The sequence below is a fragment of the Piliocolobus tephrosceles genome, chromosome 4 (assembly GCF_002776525.5).
Source record: "Piliocolobus tephrosceles isolate RC106 chromosome 4, ASM277652v3, whole genome shotgun sequence".
Taxonomy (NCBI): Eukaryota; Metazoa; Chordata; class Mammalia; order Primates; family Cercopithecidae; genus Piliocolobus; species Piliocolobus tephrosceles.
In genome coordinates this window covers 19,604,934-19,623,876 of record NC_045437.1, presented here as the reverse complement: position 1 = coordinate 19,623,876, position 18,943 = coordinate 19,604,934, and the positions used below count along the sequence as shown (strand labels likewise).

At 35.6% G+C, this 18,943-nt stretch overlaps 1 protein-coding gene across 8 annotated transcripts in view; it reads left to right on the top strand.

The window, feature by feature from the left end:
* CDH18 (cadherin 18) overlaps positions 1-18,943 on the top strand; it is a 1,101,027-nt gene that overhangs the window by 593,203 nt on the left and 488,881 nt on the right. For 3 of the 8 annotated variants that reach the window (XM_023218214.2, XM_023218212.2, XM_023218209.2), the window contains exons 1-2: positions 11,297-11,408; positions 18,261-18,373. The exons of 1 other annotated variant lie outside the window; for it this stretch is intronic. The gene's annotated coding sequence lies outside the window, so the exon portion shown is untranslated. Of the gene's footprint in view, positions 1-11,296; positions 11,409-18,256; positions 18,374-18,943 lie in introns of those variants that run through there. 4 more of the 8 variants (XM_023218213.2, XM_023218215.2, XM_023218207.2 and 1 more) reach the window with 2 other exon arrangements.

Here is an 18,943-nt window from a genome sequence, read left to right as displayed (position 1 = left end):
CAATGATGTGAGAAGCTCTAAATGAGAGACAGGTCTGGCATCTTCTTAAATCTCCTGTGTTTTCAGGGACTTTATTTTATATTTTACTTTTTCTCTTTTTCCTTAGCACCTTATTATCTTTTATAGTTAACTTTCTCTTTAGGTAAACTGTCTTCTGCTCAATGGTAATAATAATTTAACATTTCTTTCTCGAACTCCATAATGCTTTGTTTCTATTTTACAATTCTCTGCTTCCTTTATTGAAAAATAATTCCACCTTGTTCTGTATTTTTTTCATTTACTGCCAGGCTGTCTTCTTTTGCCACCAATTTCTTGACTGCCAATTCCAGTGTTACAAATAGTCAAACATAACATGAGAGTTCACTTCTTATACTATCAAAATTAATATGATTCATTTCTCTAAGCTTAGCAACCTTCTCTATTTCATTAATTTTGTGACCCTAAACTTGTGGTTTTTTGTCTTTCATCTATGACTGCTTATTTTCCACGTGAAAGGATTCTCCCCCTTAACTCACACTACAACACTAATACTGTTTAGGGTTCTGTCCTTCTTTCTGCCATCCTTGAAAAAAATCCATGAAAAACAGATATTGAACAATTATATATAAATGTCTCCTCAAATTTTATTTTGAACTCTGAATTGTTCTCTTAGCATGAAACTAGTAACCAACTGGACAATCATTTGTTGATATCTAATGAGCCCATCAAAGTCAATGTGACCTCAAATAAATTTATTATCTCCTTCCCTCAAACTTGTCTTCCTCTGACAGTGCCCTCCCTGATGATACAAACCCTCTAACCAGATTCATAACAGCCTGGAATTGTTCCTTGCTCATCACACCCATCCATTCCCAAAGTCAATAACCAAAGTCATCCTATTTTAATTTTTTATTATTTTAAAATATTTTAGCCCATCTTCATACTTGTTTCTCCAGCAAAACTTATGTAGGCAATAAACTCATAATAACATTCTAGATTATTCTGGATAGCTTCCAAACTGGTCCCCAAGTATTGAATTTTACTCCCCTAAGCTTGGCCACTTTGCCAGCAGGGCAGAGACTTAGTTGTGAAATCAAATATTACCATTTCATTATCTTGGTTTAAATCACTCATTTAATGAAGTCCAAGTCCCTTAACAGGAATATAATTTCTGCATGATCACTTTGCCCTAATTTTCCATTTCATGTTTCCAGCCTGCTTCTACCTTTCTTTTTGGATACAAGGTTTTATGAACATCTTTTAACACCCTGACATGTTCTCTGTCCTCTTCCTGTGATTTTAGAGTAATATCTCTTTATTGTCCAACTTAGCTCTTCTAGGAAACTTTCTTTACATACTCAACATGAATTAAGAAACTTTCATGACACCCTATGCATGCCTTTATGATAGTATTGCATTATGATGAAATGTTGACATTTATGCATCCTCCACTGTATTACAAGCTTCTTGAGGTATGGGCTATAGCTTACCATTGTTGCAGTCCATAAACCTTGCACTTAGGTTGACCTGCAATCAGATGAAGCAAATGCTGGGATAGAAAACTTTTAAGTATACTTTCTGTTGGTTCTCAAAGACTTTAGAGTTTACCTCTGCATAAGGATATGATTATGGACATATTATGTTACTCTCTGCTGAGTACCTAGGCATAGATGAAAACAAAGTGATACTGGAAGCCTAGATACAGGAGTAATTAATGCTTGAGACTGTCCAGCAATGGCCCAGAAAAGACTGAATTTTGAAAATGTTGTACTCCATTTTATTCATCTTCTCAGAAATGCCTGAGTTCTATAGTAAGTTTGCTTTGGGGATCTTAAGAGCGAGTATAAATGTCAATCAAAATATATCATAAATGTGATATGTGCTATAACAGTGTACAGCCATCCAGAATATTCTGGGAAACTATTTTTAAATTTCAATAGCTAGACCACATTCTTTGGAGATTCTGATGCATACATCTCTGGAGAGATACTTGCTTTTTAAAATATTTTATTTTGTTTTAAAAATTTTTCCATTCATCAATTTCTATTTTAGACCTCCTTATTATTTAAAACCTACCTCAAATTCTACCTCTCCCAACAATGCTTTATCAACTCATTGAAAGTAATTAATTTTTAATATATAAGGGATATTATCCTTATATAACTTATGGAATCTATGGTATTGCACAGCATTTTAGTAATTTCTTTCTAGTTTCTTAGCTTCTTTATGTCCCTCTACAAAACCTAGATCCATTCTATGTTAACTGATATTCTGTTTGTATTTTCTGAATAAATCTAGTCATGTGTACATATATTCATATATGTATGTGTATATGTTTATGTTTACAGAGTCCCATATTGTTTTGGTAATGGTTAAGAAAGAACAATAGAAATTTCAGAACTTTCTAGCATATCCCCTGATTGACCATTAAGACAATTTAAATCCATTATATTTCCCAATTAGCAATAACATGATAAATGGATGTGATCAGAAATTATGAAAGGAAGACAAGAAAATGGTCAATAAACATTCTGTAGCCACATGAACAGAAATTGAAACAATGAGATATTAATTTTCAACTATTGAATAAGCACATAGAAGAAAATGGTATTGCTAGAAGGCAGTGAGGAACTATTTAACCTTTTACACTTCACTAATGGTGTTGGGAAGCAGTAAAATAATCATGAGTTTCGAGAAATGTTCATATATTTTACCTAGTAGTTAGAATTTCAGTAATCTTTTCAAGTGCCATAGTCAGAGACCCAGGAAAGATTTATAAACTGCGATGTTCATTAAATCATTGTTTATATCAAAGACTTGGGAAGGACATTAATGTTCAGTAATAGAAAAAATCCAAAACATGTACACTGTAGAACATAACGCTGATAATTTATTGAAAATATTCCATAAGAACTTCTGGTGACAGAAAAATCTGATATATTAAATGTTAAGAGGCACAATATATGCATTATTTTTCAAAGTCTCTCATAAGATGTTCCTAAGGAAAACAGTAATTTTGGGTTACTATATATTACTATACTTTAGGGGATGGGCACAAATGCACATTAGTAAATTGAATATAGTTCTGAAAAGATCAGTGATTTGGTCAACCTTAAGTTCGGATTCATTGAATATTAATAAAATAACCCTTTTTTTTTGTAAACAAAAGTCATTAAAATGATTTTGAACATTTGCCTCTTTACTGGTACTATAAATATTGTACCCTGAGTGCAATATAATATTTCTTTGGTGGTTAAGAATCTTAAAATGCTTCAGGATCTTCTAAATGTCAATTTTTGTTACATAGAGCCAAAAAGTTAAATGCAGATATGGGAGGTTGAACTGAGTGAGTACTATCCCCAGGATATTCAATGGAAGCTATAGTTTTTCTTTTAATGAAAAGCTTCCAGGTAAGATTTTGTTTATTTGTGACTTGCCTCTTTCTGCTATAAAGGAAGCACAGAGAGCAAATATGATTTATGATAGTAGTACACATTTACCGAGCACTTACAACTGGGATTTAGCTAGCCATTATCCAAAGTCTTTGTTATGCCAAAGACTATACTAGACCTTTTGGCACATTTAAAGTTTTATTATTTTTTTTTAAGCTTGCAACAGCTGTATCAGATGAGGGTAGTATCCTAGTCTAAAAGTGAGGCAGTACGTTCAGAGAGTAAAACAATCTGGTTCAACAACTCTGTATTTAATATGAGTGGTCAATGTATGGCTTGACTCTATGTCTTCCAATGCCAATCTTGAGTTATGTATATTATACCTAGCTGTATTAAGACATTTTTTTGTACCAGAAACACATTTTTTGTACCAGAAGCACATATTAAGACATTTTTTGTACCAGAAACACATTGAAAACACACCTTTTCAAGTGTGATAGTCAGAGACCTAGGAAAAATTTATAAATGGAGGTGTTCATTAAAACTGTTTATTAATTGCATTCAATTAATAAACAGATATGTAAATATATAATGATAAAAAAGCAAGTTTACATAAATTCTACTATATGCCTGATAGCTTTCTACGCATATTTAATTCTCCTAGGAAGCCTGGAAATAGGTGAGATGGTTTATTATATGTTTCAGTGTGACTGGGCTAAGTGGTGCTTAGATAGCTGGTAAAACAGTACTTCAAAGTGTATCCAAGGGTGTTTCTGGAAGAGCTTAGCCATTTACCATGGTAGACCACCCTCATCAATGTGGGTGTGCTTCATCCAATCCGTTGAGTGCCTAAGTAGAATAAAAAGGAAGAGGAAAGGACAAATTTGCTTTCTGCTTGAGCTGGAATATCTTTTCCTGTCCTTAAGCATTGATGCTCAAGCCTTCGGGTTTGAACTGGAAATACACCAGCTTTCCTAGGCCTCTAGCTTGCAGGCGCAGATCATGGGACATCTTAGACTCCATAATTGCATTAGCTCTTTCTCAATATATCTTTTTCTACCTCTCTCTCTCTCTCTCTCTCTCTCTCTCTCTCTCTCTCTATATATATATATATATATATATATAGTCTCTTTCTCTCTATATATACACACAGACACACATGTACATCTCTGTCTATATATATATATTTATACTGGAAAAGGTTAGCATTTGACATGGTAGACTGAGAAAAGGAAAAAAATGTTATTGCTAGAAGGTAGCGAGGAACTAATTAATCTTTTACTCATCACTAGTGGTGTTGGGAAGCAATAAAGTAATCATGAGTTTTGACAAAAATTCATATATTTTACTTAGTAGTTTCAATTTCAGTAGCCTTTTCAAGTGTGATAGTCAGAGACCTAGGAAAAATTTATAAATGGAGGTGTTCATTAAAACATTGTTTATATCAAAAACTTGGGAAGACATTAATATTCAATGATAGAGAAAGTTATTTACCACATTACTTATTATATCAGTCAGGGTTCTCCAGAGAAATAGAACTTAGGGAGTAGAGAGGTGTATGTATATATATGTATGCATGTATGTGTATATGTGCATATATGTGTGCATGTATATAAGTGCATATGTGTATGTGTGCATGCATGTGTGTATGTGTGCATGCATGCATGTGCATAAGTGTATGTTATGCATATATGTGCATATGTGTATGCATATATGTGCATGTGTGCATGTGTGTATGCATGTATGTGTATACACGTATGTATGCATGTGTGTGCATGTATGCATACATACATGTGTATGTGTGTATACATGTGCACACATATACACATATATAGATATACACCCTACCAGATTGCATTCATTCAGTTGACAAAGCTGATACCATCTCTAACTCCTTCATTTCCTCACCATTTGAACTATACCCATTCCTTGCTTTTTCTGTAGCCTACCTCTACTTTATTCCTCTTTCAAGATTCAGAACAAAGAATACAGCTCAAAGAACACCTCCTCTCAGAAAGCATTTTCTCCAACAGGTTAAACTACGTTCTAATATTTAAGGCTGAAAAATACTTTTAATAGTCTGCCAGTATGCCATTTTAGCGGCTTGTGTTATAGTTAGAGGAAGCGTGGCATAATAATTAAGGGCACAGTATCTGGAACTAAACAAACATGAAAAATTACATAAATATATATGCCTAATATCATCATCAGTAAAATGGCCATGACATTACTTATTGTATCTGTCAGGGTTCTCCAGGGACACAGAACTGAGAGGCTAGATAGAGAGGTATAGCTATATATCTAATATCTATATATCTATATCTGTATGTGTATATATCTATATGCATGTGTATGTGTGTGCACAAATAAAAGATATATAGAGGTATATCTATATATCTAATATTTATATTTCTATATCTATGTGTGTATATATCTATATGTGTGTATATGTGTGTGCTACAGAAAAAGCAAGGAATTAGTATTGTTCAAATGGTGAGGAAAAGAGGAGTTAGAGATGGTATCAGCTTTGTCAACTGAATGAATGCAATCTGGTGAGGCTAACGAAAATATACATTAATTAAAACCAACAGAATTAGCTATAATCTTAAAATACAATATTACAAGTAAGTTCTCAATATTTTTGGAATTCATCTTTAATAGTGTAGAAATAGTAATAGCACCACATTCATTGTGGTGCTTTGGTATTATTAAGGATGTGTAAATTTATATTTACACTTTTGATAACTGTGTCACATAATTGATTTGTACTGAAATTATTGTCAGTAGAAATATCTAAATCATATTCACAGATTTTGGTTCTAAGTCTGTCCCCACACTACCATATATTTAATACATTCATACTTTGGGATCCAGCTCTGGAATTTCTACTTCATTATATTTGAGATGTCACTCAAGTTTTTCAAGAATACTGGCTCTGCTAAGGGACAATTTCTTCATGAACGACTTTGGTGTTCATGGTATTGATAAAAGCCAGTTTCAGGCCAGGTTTAGAGTTGGAACTCTACAGCTATCTACTGGAAACCTTCTTTGAGTAAGGACTTTTGACATTTTTAAGCATGCTTAGGTAGTTGCTTACTACAACACCACCCCAAAATTGTAGCCAACACCCAAAAATTGTGCTTAAAGACTCAACACCCAAAAATTGTAGTAGCAATACTCAAGAATTATACTTAAAATTCTCCATGTAGGCTATAATGAAATCATGAGGGCTACGATGATGATGATGATGATGTAGAGAAAACAATATAATATAATATACATTTTTTCTATTTCCAGTCTTGCATGTCTGGAATAGAAAGAAATGGCATTTTTCTAGAATGACTTATTTGTGAATGTAATGCAAACCCAGGTGGTCCCACTGTTTTCTCCTATAGTGGTCTGCTCATCTCCTTAATAAGTCACCTTATACCTTTTCCACTTTCCACATTTAGTTCAATAATTTCTAATTTATGGAATTCATATTCATTTAAGTTTTGAAAGTTAGGAAAATATTTGCTTAACTCTAGTCTTTCTGCACTAATTTATTCTCATCAAATCCCCAGTTTACCACCAGTTGAATTTTGTTTTGTTTTGTTTTATTTTGTTTTTAAAGTCTGGCATGTGCTTTATATTTTCTGTTTTAATACTTAAAGCTAGAATTCATAATCTATTATATTTTCACTTATTTGGGAACTCAGTGTCCTCATTTCATCATTTGTAGTACAACAATTATCTGTTTTACAGAAATAAAATATATATGTAATAGAAATTGAGGAGTTTTACCATTTGCTTTGTCAATTATTCATACTACCACATGAGAGCCAAAAAAGCTCATTGGTTCTTTGATATTATATATGCATTGAAGAAAAATCTAAAAAGTGAACACATGGATCTAATTATTATTATGAGTAAGGAATATGCTACTTTTTAGTATTCATTGCACATATGGTTATCTTTGAAACCTTCTTGATAGATGTCTTTCATTTTTCTGCGTTAATATTTTACTAGTAGTCGGCAATTCTTTTTTTTTTTTTTTTTTTTTTTTTTTTTGAGATAGAATCTCTCTCTGTTGCCCAGGCTGGAGTACAGTGGTGCAATCTCAGCTCATTGCAACCTCCACCTCCTGGGTTCACGCCATTCTCCTGCCTCAGCCTCCTGAGTAGCTGGGACTACAGGTGCCTGCCACCATGCCTGGCTAATTTTTATTTTTTTTAATTTTTAGTAGAGACAGGGTTTCACTGTGTTAGCCAGGATGGTCTCTATATCTCCTGACCTCATGATTCGCCTGCCTCGGCCTCCCAAAGTGTTGGGATTATAGGCGTGAGCCACCGTGCCCGGCCTTCTCTGCAATTCTTAAACTGAAATGAGATTACAGAATGAGTAAAGGTTAACTTCATTAGGTCATCTTTCATACTATAGAGATCACCTTTTTATCAATTTGTTTTCTCTTTTGTTCTTTTAACAAAAATATACAAACTGTAGTTCTTGCTAACCAAACACATAAAATAAATAGTTGTAGAGAAATTTCCTGTTCCTTTAAAATTTACTAGCTCTTTTTCTTTATATAAAAATCAGATCACATATTTTGATATTCTTGTAAACAAAAATGGTAACTACATAGAGGAGATAGATAGTTATAAGATGATCATTTCACATTGTGTATGTATATCAAAATATCAAGTTGTATACCTTAAATATATAATAATTTTTGTGCCAATGATATCTCAGTAAAACTTTAATGAGCCAATGCACCATGTTTGTGCAGTTGACTGCTCTAAAAACTGAATTATAACAAGTGGTATCTCTAAATTTCCTTTACATTGCTCCCTTATTCAGGTTTGGAAACATCACATAGCTTGCTAAATTTCCAGGGTAAAATTGAGCATGAGATGACATCTAAAGAGACAATTTTCTGAGTCTCTCTCTCAGAAAACGATCACAATTTAGCATGACAATTTTATCTTTCCAGGTTCTATGGTTTGACCAGCATCAATCGTGTGTTGGATGTTTCTCTGTCACCAGCTAAAATGATTCTAATAACTCTCCCAAGGTAATCAAAGTGGGAATTCAGTATCAGAAACGTCCATGCTTTCACTTTCAGAGATTAGTTCTGTAATAAATTCTGGTGACTAATGCATTGTCCACTTTTTTGAAGTAATCTTTGACATAAAGAGAAAACAAACACCTGCCCACCACCTGACTTGCCCTAACCAGCAAGTTCCACATTGGTTCACTTGTCGTCGTTTCCTCCTCCTCCTCCTCCTCCTCCTCCTCTTCATCTCCCTCCTCCTCATCCCCCTCCCCCCTCCTCCTCGTCCCCCTCTCCCTCCCCCTCCCCCTCCTCCTCTTCCTCCTCCTCCTCGTTTGTTTTAAGGTGAAAATACAAGAGATGCACTAAGTGGCTGACAGCTCTACTTTTCAATGGCTAGGGAAAATTGGCACAGTTTCAGAATGTCAAACTCCAGAAGCCATTTAAACCCAGTGTGTATGCATCATTGGGATTGTGGAGAATCTAGAGCCCTTATTCCAAGAGTGTGGTTTCATAGATACAAATCCTTCCTGGATGAATGAATTCTTTTTTCTAGAAATGGATTGTACTGGTTGGCAGTGTTGACAATTCTCTCTGCATGTCGTTGCACTGAGGAGCAAGTGCCTGTTGACTTCCATTATGACTGTCCACTGGATGCACTTATTACAGTCTTATCCAGGGAAAACCACCAAGGAAGACCAGCAAAAACAGGTTTTGTTTTCAAGTATGTCCCTAGGATGCTCATTGCTTGTGTCTCAGCCACTGCTTCAGTAGCAAGCTGACAAACAAACATTTTATTTCATTCAACTAGAGGCCATCAAATAAACAGAGTTACGGTTTTCTAGAGAATGTTGTTACATGAATTTTAACAATTAAACTACAGGACCCCTTACAGACTTAAAGATTCTTTTTCTATCCCTTTTATTTTTCATAGCTGTTTCTTTCTTTGGGCACCCAGGGCTTCATCAACATAGAAAGATTAAAAATGTATTCTCTCATCTCTCTTTCAATAAACTGAAATAAACTAAGAATTTGTGTCTGGACACTACGCAAGGAGAATCCCCCATTGAAAACAGTAGCTGCATAAGAAAGAATATATAATGTACAATATAATACTGGCATGTTGACGCTGCTGTTTCCATTCCATTTTTTTCTAAAAGTTTAAATTTTTGGAAATTTCCAAATTCTAATTGACTTCTAACGTCTTCCTTAAGAGCAACAGGACACTGAAATATTCAATTCCTTCCCAATTAGAAATAACCCCCAATTCTTGTTCTACCTCATTGCTCCTGTTAGTTTGTTTAATCTTTTCGAAAGCTAAATAAAATTAAATCCTTCCACATTTCACATCACTCAAACAAAATAGTCAAATATGACTTTAGCCGATTCAAACATTCACTCTCAGACCCTTTAAACTTCCAAGAAATACAACTTACCTTATCTTTTCAACCTCTTTGATCTTTCTCAGGGAAGAAGAAAAGAGGAGTACTTAATTAGAAGTTATATAACCTTACCAAAAGTTTATCATAAGTTTGAACAAGTACACAGATGTTTAAATCTTCACAGAGACCTGCTAAAGTGAGGATTGCCTTCCAGGTTTTGGAGTGGCTTCCTGAGGCCCCGAGAAGGGTAAAAGCTTAAACAGGTTCAGGTGTAAAGATACGTCCCACTCGTGATTTGAATCCATGTCTTCTGGCCTTTAGCGCTTGTGCACCCTATAACTCTACGTCTCTTAAGCTTAAGTCTTTGTTCCTTTAAACCTCTGAACCCGGGCATTTGTAGTTTTATCAACCAAGCAGAAAAAGTAATATCGTTCTCTTAGTGTTTGCAATGACGGGGGTCTTGTACAATTCTCAATATATCTGCCAAGGGACCCTTAGAATAGCCATTCAATTTACATAAACTCCTACACTTGTTTACTTTAACTAAGGATGCTTGATGTTCTTAATGGGTGAGTGTGGGTGACTTCGTGCAGGGAGAAAGTACTAAAGTTGTTTCAGCTGTCCAAATCAATTTTGAATGCAGCCCATCAGACCTCAAATCCCTGTTATCAAAAGCTATGTACATTGCAAATCGATTTAATTTATTCTGGAGTAATAAGAGGTGAGAAGTTTGTGTGTGTGTTAGGTTTCCTGGCACAAGCAAAGGGAGTTGGAAAAGGATCGCAGCTCCTATTCGTCTTCACAAATATAAATGCTGACCTCCAAGGGGAAGCTCTGTCTGATATAAACCCTCCATACCTTGAGTACTTTGGGTGAAGGCGTTAAAGGACATCACTCAAGCGAAATCTCATGGCTACCGCCGGACTATGGATCACTGACGAATGAGCCAGCAGTTGAATGTTTAGCAGGCTGTGACGACTTTGCACGGGAATATGAAAATTTATTACCAGCTTGCCACATCAGCGCCTGCCCTGCCTGATTTCCTGGTTCCCTCCCGGTGGCTACTCCCACTCCATCTGACCGTCAAACCCCTCTCGCTCTCCAGTTTCCCCTCCCCCGCAGAGAATTGATGGTCTAAACTGTCACGGAGTCCTGGCCGTCATTTTTCAAGAGATCTGGTACTTAAGATGATGCCTTTGGATCAGGGATTTTACTTCGGAGGAGTAGTATGAGCTGAATTGTTTTCCACATGACCTTGCTGAGGGGGCTAAAGGGTGTCCGTTTTGCGTGCTGTGGAATTTGTGCAGCCCCAAAAGTGTGCACGATGAGGGGTTGGGGGGAGAAGGAGGCAGAAGGGAAAGGAGCCGCGGAGAGGAGAGCCAGGGAGAAGAGGAAGGAGGAGAGACCTGGAGAGCGCAGCATCAGGCAGACAGGCGCCGCCAGCCAATCAGAGGCGCGCTCGGGAGCTGCAGAGACCCAGCCTCGGAGCCCAGGGCTCGAGGTGCGCGGAGCCTGAGTCTGGGCTTTCCGAGGACCGCGAGCAGCTGTGCCCAGAGCTCTGGGAAAGTCCCCTCTTTGCTTCTTTAAATTAAGTTCCTTTCCACCAGTTAGGGCAAGTCAGCCAAGGTAAGGCTTCAATAAATGACACTTTACTCTGTAGTGACATGAATATTTTTGTGTACAGCGGGGCTGCTTTACCCAGTTCTGAGTCAAAACAATATTGGGGTGAAATCTTCCTCTCCTCCGGGTTTCACAGGATCGAGGGCTGAGGGGAAAGTTGTAGCTAATGCCGGCTGCCTTGTCGCTGGTATACATTTGGATTTTCTTATGCAAGAATGCTGCCATAGAGCCTATCGAATGCGAGTCTCAGAATCCAGCTGCGTGTCTGTTTATGTTTATCTGTGGCTGTGCTGTTGTCTTCCCTGAAGAAGTTGGAAGGATACTCTCTGCAAGGCACATTGCAATAGTGATGGCACCAGTATAAGCTGTCATTTATGTCTATCTGTAAAAGTGAGGGAACGCATGGTCAGAATAGAAACAGGGGCACTGAAATTGAATTTTTGATAGTGCTTTTTAAAAAATTATTGCCTTTCTGGTATCCTCTAAAATTACGTGATTTCTGAGCACCGAAACTGCAGCAAGACAAGCCTCATTTATATTCTTTCATTCTTTTTTTTTTTTCTTCCCACGAATCCCTGCCTTAAATGCTTATTAAAGCTTAAGATGAAACTTTTGCTTCTTTTAAAGGGCACTTATAAATGATGCATGAAAAGAAATTAGGTAGGCTCCTGTGATCAGCAACACACTTTATTTATGTTTGTTAACTCCCATTCATTTCCCTTTCTTAACTTCTTGTTTGAGTATGGAAATAACTATTATTTTGTCTTGCTTTTTATGTCTTCAAAACAAGGTAAAATTATGCCTTATGCGTGTGTGTGTATGTGTGTGTGTGTGTTGTGTAAAGATGTGGCTGTAGGCAAACCTCTCGTATGTAACAGGTGAAAAAAATAGAATTGTATTAGCTAGGGCTATTAAAATGTTTTTATTTCAATGTCTCATTGCATTTAATGTTGTAGTCAAGAATAAATGTTCCTTGCTTTTTCCCTGTTGGAAGTCAAGAAAAAATAAAATAAAAATCTTAGCTAAAAGTATTATGGTTTTCAGTTTGCTCAGGTGATGGCATCACTGCTTTGAGCCGAGAGACAGATCAGAGGAAGATTTTGTTATGCAGCCAAAAAAACTAACTACAGGCTCTGACTGTGTTTTCAAACCTTTATTTTTCACTCTGGGATCACCCACAGATTTTTCAAAGCAGGGGGCTTTGCTCCTGCAATAATTGTTTTTTTATGCTTAATTCTAAATCAAGAGTTTGAGGTCCAACCTAGATCTTACATATACCTTGTTGGGATGTGGGAGGAAGAAGGTAGGATGTGATACTCGTAGATAATTAATTCCATTGTGTAACACTCTGGTGCTATCACCAATTATGATTGCAGTTGCCCTCAAGCCTCCTGTTACTTATTTAATTCTGGATATCTTAATAATAAGTTAACCTGGGATAGGTCAACCAATATACTTCCTCCATAAGACATTCACTTAGTGCACCTTGGTGGGTATTTTATGAACCATACTTCTGATGCGTTTTCTCGGAGATAGCTAACTTAAGAAACCAAACAAACAAACAAAAAGGAACTGATACCAATGGTCAAGATTGATTGCCTATCTGAAAACAATGGGAGGTAGAAAATGAGCATTGGCTGTTATACATGCAACAGAAATGCCCAGCTGAAGATAACCCAATAGCAAAGGAGAATATAATAGTGGAAGGACAGTGAGTGGCAGGAAACTCTAGCTGTAACTGTATCCAGTGCAGACTGATTATAATTAGCTATAGCAGTCACAAGCATGAACAATAGCAACCAGTGCTAGAATGAAGTCCACACACTGTGCAATTTGGAAATTATGATTCCTCTGAATGACTGATTTCAAATGGATATAGTGGACTTGTGAGAATATATGAGTCATTTTTTCCAACTTTATAAATTATTTAGATGAAAGCTGCTATAAATATAAAGTACTTTTGTCTCATTGGCTGATATAAATAGCATTATTAGGCTTTGCATTGATTTTTGCAGTCTGATGAATACAAACCACATGTGTGCAAGTTTTGGGACCCCCAACAGTCCTTTATTTAACTTATTGGACAGAAGTATACCTTAAGTATCTGCAACCTGACTCAACTGTCTTTCGGACTCTAAACATGCATGGAACACTTCAACAGAGCTGGGATAAAATATATTGAACTTATTGACCGGGAAAAACTTACTTCTTTTGAATCCATATATCTGATACAGTGAAGTCTGGTGAAGAAAGAAAGAGATTGAGACATTAAAGATAGAGCACATATATGGTGTTCTTTTCTTTTCTTTCTTTCTTTCTTTTTTTTTTTTTTTAATAAGTAGAGAACTTTAAGCCCTAGTGTGCTTAATTGTATGCCTTCATTATACTTTTCCATTATACATATCTGTAGTACGACGTTCTAGATTAGGCCTTCTTAACCTTGGTGCTGTTGGTATTGTGAGCTCTATCATTCTCCTGGGGGACTTTTCTGTATATTGTAGGCTCCTTAGTAGCATACCTATTCTCTACCCACTAGATCCCAGCGGTAGCACCTCCAACTTGTGTCAATAAAAAATTCTCTCTATACATTGTTCAACACTGTTAACTATCCCCTGGGGAGAGTGCAAAATTGCATTGAGAACCACTGCTTAGAGCAATTTTGAGCAGTAGTTCTCAATGCAATTTTGAGAACCACTCAGTGGGAACCACTGCTCTAAGTCAAATCAAAGGATGTATCTAGAAAAAGGTTCATGCGTATGCTGTTTGAGTAGGCAACTGCCCAGTCCAGTTTGGGTGCTCTACAGATAAATCCCCTCCTTTCACTTTGATAATGAATGTGTTTCAACTGGTAGGTGTTTTCCTAGATCCCTAACACAGTACTGTGAAAGATCTTGCCAGTAAACTGAGGGACAAGGGCTATATTATCATATGCTAACATTTTTGAGACAAGAGGAAATTAAAACTGAGAGATAGTATAAATGTTGAGGTTAAAGACAAATTTCACTTTAATTTTTTTCAGATGATCTTTTGATATAAATAATAAATAAAAGATACTGATTCTTCTCATAATTGCTTCTATTATATTTTGGGAGTTTGTGTATGTGTGGGTTGTAGGGAGGGAGCATTCACTCTAGTTATTCTATATGCTTGGAGTAGTTTCTAGTGTTTAAAGCCTCCAGAAGTAAAATGAAAACAGTTTGATTTAAAAGGTACAGTTGTAGACAGGTGCTCATGTGTAGCAAAATGGAAAAGAACTGAGCTTAATGATTTGAAGACATGGCAGAGGGTGGATACTGACATGGATTGACGCGTTGTGTTGTCTGATCTGTAGTCCATTTTCTTTATCCCTAAAAGATGATGATAATAGGTGTAAAAACTCAATATACAAGGTTTTATACTGGCTTACAATTTGTAAAGGTCTACACTAATGTTGGCAAATTATCATAGATTCAATGTCTTTGGTGATTTGTCTAATTAAAATTGATTAAGCATGCTAAGTCTTTCAGTTATTCTAACGTGGTTAAAAATCATCTACAAGAAAGGTTAGTGTTCTCTGTTATATTATTTTCATGGATGAAAGTGAACATCTAAATTTCTAATATTTTGTAATCTTAAATTTGAAATATGTAATTTAAGATTATGAATACACCTCAACTTTTATTTCCATCCTTCCTCATATTATCCACATTTACAATTTGTTGTAAAAAAGTAGACATATAAAATATAGAATGTGACTTGAGATTTATTCTTAAACAGTAACCATTATTAATGCTTGGTGTATATTTTAAAAATAACTTTTTAATGAATAGATTAATATGGATATATATATGTGCAACTAAAGTTACATATATTTTTAGAAAGATATAGTGATATAGAGGGGCATACAGTCACATAAACACATTTGCACACATATATATTTAAATAAAATAAATACAATTTCATAATATTTTATGTACTAATTTTGTAGGATGTTTGTCTTCCATGTGAATAGTAGAGAGGATACATGATTTTTTTATGAGTCCAGTATGCCATTAGGCATATGTCTGATGCTTAGTTCAATGTTAAAGACATCCATTTGTTAACAGGTCGCTCATTAGGTCAAGGTACTTTGAATTGGTGGGTGTCCCTGCCATATTTATTATTATGCATTTTGATTATTGCATATGATTGCATAGATTATCTATTTAAATAATCCCTTATTACAGTCTTTTTAAATGACAAAGAAAAGGCCAGCACACGTTAAATAATTAAGAACCTCTATCACTGCTGGTAGTATTTTGACTTCTAAGTGTGGTACATGTTCCAGGATGCTATTTCTGGGAAAATTAACAGATAGAGAGGAAATGTAGGAGCAGGTCTAAGAGGAGCATTTGCTCCAGTGCAACCTGACATGCTCAGATGTTGCTTCTATGGATACTAGAAAGTTCTGATATATAAATTTCTATATTGTTGAGCCACATAAATTTAGAAATTTCTTGGTAGGTCTGAGAACAAAATGAACAAAGTTTGATCCCTAAAAATATTGAGTGAAATATTTGCTTTAATCAACATCCTTCAATGCCAAGACTATGTCTAATTCAAGCTTTTACTCGAAGCACATAGAATATGATAGATGAATTATTGGTAAAATAAATTGAAGATATGCAGATGTCTCCACTGAAAAGGAATTCAACTATCATTTCTATTTCATTTTATGTTTAGATAATCGTAAAGATTCTCAAATATGTATTTATTGCCATTATTTTGAGGCCTTTAGAATTAATACAGATGACTTACATATGACTTATATGTAACTATGCGCAATTAGATATTACTGATAATGTCATTTGATCCAATTATTTTCAGTCTACCTGATATTAAAAGTATTTTAAATAAAAATATCTAGGTTAGATCCGCAGTTACCAATGTGATATAAATGAGGTTGGATGCCATTTTAATCCATCAAATTATATATATACATTTTTTTTTGAGACAGAATCTCAATCTGTCTCCCAGGCTGGAGTGCAGTGTCAGGATCTTGGCTCACTGCAGGCTCCATCTCCCAGGTTCAAGCGATTCTCCTGCCTCAGCTTCTCGAGTAGCTGGGACTACAGGCGCCCGCCACCAAGCCCAGCTAATTTTTTTGTATCATTAGTAGAGATGGGGTTTCTCTGTGTTAGCCAGGATGGTCCTGATCTCCTGACCTCGTGATCCGCATGCCTTGGCCTTCCAAAGTGCTTGGATTACAGGCGTGAGCCACAGCGCCTGCCCTCAAATTATAATATTTTAAAGAATTTCTGAAACCAATGTTGACACAGTTATGATCAAACTTTTACTTATACTTACTCCTGCCTGGTGGAAGTGAAAATCAATATATCGATTTTAAAAAGCAATTTGCAACTCACTGTGAGAGATAGGAAAGGGTAGACTCCCTTATACACAACTTGTGAGAATAAATTAGGAAATAATTTTAAAAATCACAAAAATGAAGAAACTCCTTAAGGTAAAATTAATTTAATAATTTGAATAAAACAATGATAAATGTATGGCAATTAAGTATAAATTATTAAGCTTGATACTAAATTGTATGCTATAATTTTTTTAAAATTTCAGAAAAATTATTGTGAGAGAGAAATGTGAGTTTTCCAGATTTTTCTGTGTTGTTTATATTTATTTTTTAATGTCTCATTAGTAGTTTTTACTAATGCGATATAAGTCGAATGAGCCATGATAGTGTACATGAACATATATTTTGGTTATAGTTAATTTTGCTGTTATGGACTACTCACTTTTTGAGTCATTTGTTCTATTTAGCTGAGCAATAGATGGGAAAGCATTATATGATTGAGGTTATAAAATAAACCAGTTCCCAAAGACCAATCAGTAGAGTTCCTGTTTTGGTAACTAAAATTCTACTTACAGAAATTTTTTTAAGGCAAAAATAAAATCCAATTACATATTAAATTATATTTTACCTGTTATATAGTAAATTAAAATTTTGTATTAATTCATTCATGGAGGTTGCAATCTATTTGAGAGGAAAGCTGGTAAACCAGGGCATAATTAATATTTTATAGTATTTGTAGAAAATTGTTAAAGGGAACAAATGAAAAAGCAATGCAGAAAAAAGATTGTCAAGAGATAGATGGTGGTTTGATATTTTATCTGTTTGGCTAGGAAGCCCTTTCTAAGAAGAATACTTTGAATAAAGCCTGGGAGGATGTGTGTATATGAACCATGTTGATATCTCAGGAACAATATCCCAGGGAGTGTGAAAAGCAAGTGCAAGAGTCCTAGGGAAGGAACACCCCTGGCTATTTGACGCACAACAAGAACAGCAGAGCTCAGTGAAGTGATTGAAATGGAGTGTTATGGTCTGAATGTGTCCCTCAAAATCCATGTCTTGGAAAGTTAACCTCCAATGCAACAGTATTGGGAAGTGGCATCTTTTGAAAGGTGCTTAGGTCGTGAGGATGTGAATTGCAGCCCTTATTAAGAGAGCTTTTGGGAGTGGGTTCAGTTGCTCTTGCCACAACATGAAGACCCAGCAAGAAAGCCCCCACCAGATGCCAGTTCCTTCAGTCCTGGACTTCTTAGCCTCCATAACTGAACTATGAGGAAATAAATGCCTGCTCTTTGTAAATTATCCTTTCTGTGGTGTTTGGTTATAGCAGCAAAAAATGGACTAACAAATAGAATACAGGAGGTGATAATGTTAAGAAATAATAGAAACCAGATCATGTGTAGATCCTGGATTTGTGTAAGAACTTTGGATTTTTCCTACAAGAATATGGGTGGTATTTGATCATTCTGAGCAGAGAGGTGATATTATCTGATCTATATTTCAACAAGAAACTCTTGCCACTGTGTTGCAGATAGACTGAAGAGGAGCAAGAACAGAAACGGGGCCAGTTACAGATCCATCCCAAGAATTCTGGGGAGAGATGATGCTGTCTGCAGCAGAGTGACAGCAGTGGAGATTGAGAGAAAAGGTTTGATTCTGTATTTATCATGAAATTAAAGTTGGCAGGATGTGTTACTATTGAAGATATAAATCTGATGGGATAAAGTGATGGGAAAGGGTACACTGTGATATTTGCATCCTAAATAATAAGAAGGATGCAATTGATATTCCCTAAGAAACAAAATACTTGAGGAGAATCAGGTTGGACAGGAGAAGGAGAGAGGCAGTAGAAACAAAGACCTGAGTTTTGCACATTTATAGACTGAGATGTCCAAGTGGGGATAAAATGGAGTCAGTGGAATACGCAACTGTGGAGTTGCAGGGAGAGCTTTGTGGTGCAGGAATAAAATAAAAATTCATATGCAATATTACATTGCACTTAAAGTGAAGATACTGAATATGAGAGAAAATGTGAAAAACATAAGGGACCAGAAGTGGAGCAATAAACACCTATAGGTTGAAAAGATGGGGAGAAACTAGCAACTAAGGAGTAGCTGTAGTGGGAGGAGGATGCTCTGGTGAGTGAGTGTCTTGAAGCTTAGGAAGATGGATTTCAAGGAAGACACTGTCTTAAAATGCATTTAAATTATGGAAGTGG